Source organism: Bufo bufo, chromosome 3 (assembly GCF_905171765.1).
Source record: "Bufo bufo chromosome 3, aBufBuf1.1, whole genome shotgun sequence".
Lineage (NCBI taxonomy): Eukaryota > Metazoa > Chordata > Amphibia > Anura > Bufonidae > Bufo > Bufo bufo.
Genome location: NC_053391.1, coordinates 231,310,653 through 231,315,167, shown reverse-complemented (window position 1 = coordinate 231,315,167; position 4,515 = coordinate 231,310,653).

Sequence of the window (4,515 nt, the reverse complement as noted above, 5' to 3'; positions counted from 1 at the left end):
ATAGGCGATAAATGTCTGATGGCTTCAGGGCTCCACCACTGGGACTCCCACTGATTACTAAGCAGCGGTGGTCCCAAGTTCACTGTTTGAATAGATGGTGGTCACGCATGTGCCTCGCTGCTCTACCCAACGCCTGTGATGCTGACGGAGACAGCTGAGTGTCACTTCGTAGGACTACCATGGACTATGGTAGCCTGAATACTGACTATGGCACTTCAGACCCTGGATGTCATAGAATGACCAGTATCTGCTGAAGCGATGCACGTCCTGGCTCTTTCACTCCCTGCAGTTTTTCCTCTTTAATATTATTTAGCTAAAACACTATTTACTGTGACATTTCTAGACACAAAGCTGTTATTTGCCTTCACATCACTTATTTCCCGCCAATACGCAGGTTTTAACGTTCTCTATTAGTGGGAGCAGAGAGAGCGGTTGCCGGGGAAGAAACCTCTCGTAGATTTTCTCTGTCTCAGCATATAGATGGAAATAGAAATGATCACAGATGGGGTTTGGGCATTTCTGTCATCTGTTGATACGCGTTATGCTACGCCTGTAGGCTTCATCTTTTCTACACATACAGATAATTGTAAAACATATTTTTACCTCTCATCAATTGACACTTGAAGGGATTTTCTGGGAGAAATAAATATGTTCCAGATTCTGGAAAATTTGTCCCTTCTGAACACAGTCCAAAATGCAGCCACACCTATCGATGAGTCCACACGAGAAGCTCCACTCTCCTCCAACAGTTAATTTCATACTGCTGTTGAGTCCTCATGTCATACTCACCGCTCCTAGATGAACCATCTTCAAGTCATTTCAGGGGACGCCACCACTCTTCTGACGCATCCTTTACACATTGGTATTTACCCATATAACCAGTGATTTTGGACGAAATAAAAAGAAATCACAAGAAATTGTCCCTTCCCCCAGCCCTGATCTTGGAGACCACAGGTGCAAGGTTGCCGCTGTTTGGTATAATAAATAACCTCTTGCCGCACTTCATAGGACTGTGCTCTGGGACTACATTCTCTGAAACTGGAGCATTTCTAGTTATCTGCTGTAGATCATTAGGGATACAGACATTTGACCTTTGGTCACCTGAGATACAAATATTACCTGCTTCACTATTGTAGATCATCGAGGTGTGTTGGCATTTTGCGTTTTTTTACAAGTGCCTGCATCCTGCCTCTCTAAATAGATTTCTACTTACCTGCTCCCTGCCGCTCTGGTCCTCCGTGATGCCTCCGCTCTGTCCCAGAGTGTTTACATCCCGCGCTGCATGGGCATAGTTATTGGCTGCAGCAAAGCATGTGACCATGCCGTGCCAGGGATGTCAACACTGCGGGGGTTGGATCATGAACTTAGAGGAGGCAGCGTGGAGGAGCTTCAGGGAGCAGGTAAGTATGAATTTTCTGTTTAGAGAACCAGGCTGCAGGCACTTGCCAAAACTGAGTCACTCTCTGTTCTAGACCACCAGCATCTGAAAGGCAAAAAACCCAGAAGTGTGCACTTCCCAGGCAGGAAAGCTTCCCCCTGGCTGAGATCATGGAAGGCGTTCCACTGAAGTAATAAGCCAAAGCCTGTATTAGGCTTCTAGACCTATTACTGGTACGGTATATCCCAATGCAGGCCTTTTTATATTGTAATGGATAAAATCCTATTACTTTATACAAATTGCATGTTAGGGGCCTAAAAAAATGTAAAAAAGTTTTTTTTAAAATATAAAGAATAAAAAAATCTTAAAACTCAAATCACCCTCATTTTCCCCAAAGTGACAGCAAAATTAAATCAAAAAGACTCATCATAGGCATTGCCACAAAATAAAATGCTTTTACTAGAAAAAAATTTGTATGGCTGATTCATCAATTTTTCATCCCTTCACCATTCCAAAAAATGGTGTAAAACCTGCTTGAAACATCATACACACCCCAGAATAGTATCAATAAAACTACAGATCGTTACACAAAAATGAGCTCTCTTACAGCTCCATAGATGTAACACCGTGCAACAATGATTTTGCTACTGAGAGAAAAACATGTGATTTATACTAAAATTAGCGCGCTGTATCCAAATATGAACCGCGGCATTTGAGGGGTTAATCCACCGGCATCTGCGTTATCACAGATGGTGGATGCAGCAGGGTTATCATAGATGCTGGTGGATGCAGCAGGGATCTGGCTGTCAGTGACAGCCGGATCTCTGACTCTGATCGCGGCACCGCACGCGGGGGGGAAGGGGGGGGGGGGAAGGAGAACTGCAGGACAAGAATGCTCGTCCCCGGGCACTAAGTACCGGCCCTTTAGGACGAGCATTCTCATCCTGGGTCCTTAACGTGTTAAGTTATACATGCAAAGCCTATTCAGTTATAATATTAATGCATTATATTGGAGATATACCAATGGACATGTCCAGACGTGTCCGGGCGCACTCAGGCTGATGTCAGCAATAAGTAAGTATATAAGGCAAGCTGGACAGATTTTGATAAAGTGATCTGTTATAGTGCTATCAGTTTTGAAGCTTAAGATGGATAAACTCAAATGTGTTAACGATCCAGACAATTTCTGCTACATATGTGGGAAATACACTACTTATGATCAGTGCAAGAATCTGACAAAGCGAGTGCGTCTTGCTTACAAGTATTACTTTGACTGTAAAATTGGAGATCAAGATAAAAGCTGGGCACCTCATGTTTGTTGCACTGTGTTACTCTGGGCTAACGCAGTGGTTGAATGGTAAAAGGAAAAGAATGGCTTTTGCAGTGCCTATGGTTTGCCGTGAGCAGAAAACTCACCATTCAGACTGTTACTTTTGCATGACTAAAATCGCCGGATATTCAAAGAGAAACAAGTCACAAATTGTGTATCCTGACTGTGAGTCTGCTCTTAAACCACTACCACATGATGTAGAGAATCCAGTGCCTGCCCCTCCCACAGCAGAAACGGCAATTGAAACAGACGGTTCTGATCCTGATGAAGAAGATGTTGATTGTCACAATGTATTTCCTGATCCAGAAAAACTGGGGGGTCAGCCGCACTTGCTGAGCAAATTAGATTTTGATGATCTGTTAAGAGATTTGTCATTATCTAAAGAAAAGTCAGAACTGCTAGCTTCTAGACTTCAGGAATGGAATTTGCTACAACGAGGCACCACAACTTCACATTTTCGTCATCGACACACCAAGTTAGCTGCATACTATGCATTGGAAAGCGATGTCTGTTTCTGTACTGATGTAAATGGTCTAATGATGTAGTTAGATGGTACAAATGTTTCCGATGAATGAAGGCTATTCATAGACTCTAGCAAAACAAGTTTGACAGAGATGTCTTGTTGCACAATGGTAACGAAAAACCATCTGTTCCATTGGCTCATGCGGTTGCAATGAAAGTGACCCATGCTTCTATGGAGTTAATTTTGAAAATGATCAAATACATAAATGGAAAATTTGTGCTGACCTGAAAGTGGTAGCACTGCTGCTTGGCCTACAGTTAGGGTACGCAAAGCATATGTGTTTCTTGTGCCAATGGAACCGTCGTGATGACAACAATCATTACAAAATGAGACAGTGGCCTCTCAGAGTCGAGCACACAGTTGGTCAGTACAATGTACAAATCAAATCACTGGTAGATCCACTTCAAGTTTATCTTCCACCACTTCACATTAAACTTGGTTTAATGAAAAATGTTGTACTTGCATTTGATTGTGATGGAAATGGTTTCCAGTATTTGAAGGAGAAGCTTAGCACACTGAAAAATGATGCTAAAATAAAGGCCAGAATTTTTATTGGCCCCGAAATCAACAAACTAATGCATGATGACACATTCAGAACAAAACTCAACCCTCTGGAACTTGCAGCTTGGGATGTATTTGTGCTGGTAGTGCAGAACTTCCTTGGGAACAGACGAGCTCAAAACTATGCTGAATTAGTAGACAACATGCTTACAGCATATGAACAACTTGGCTGCCGAATGTCATTGAAAGTGCATTTCTTACATTCCCATCTTGACTTTTTCCCACCCAATTTGGGACACGTAAGTGACGAACATGGAGAGCGGTTCCATAAAGACATTTCTACAATGGAGAACAGGTATGAAGGTCGCTCAAGTAAGACTTTTAAACTGAAAAACGAGACTTTTTGAAATTTTGTTATTCCATTACATTTTCATACACCGTTTACTACGCAAACCTTGTTGTAGATCAGGTAATTGTTGGAGTAAAACTCGCTCTGTTCAAAATTCCTGAATGTTTCCAAGTGCTTAATTCATTTAGGCATACTTATGCATAGCAAAATTTAGTGACGTGTTACAACAATTCTGACTTCGGATTTGTAATCCGCACACTCGATTTAGTATAGGACAAATGTTTTTTGCCCAGTAGCAGCCAAAAAGTTTTTTTTTTTGCGTGGTGAAAGTTATGGAGGTCAGCATATGGCGAAGAAAATGCAACATGTTTTGTAAAATTTTCCTGCAGCACCACTAAATGGGAAATAAAGCATTACATGATGCCCATTGAAGT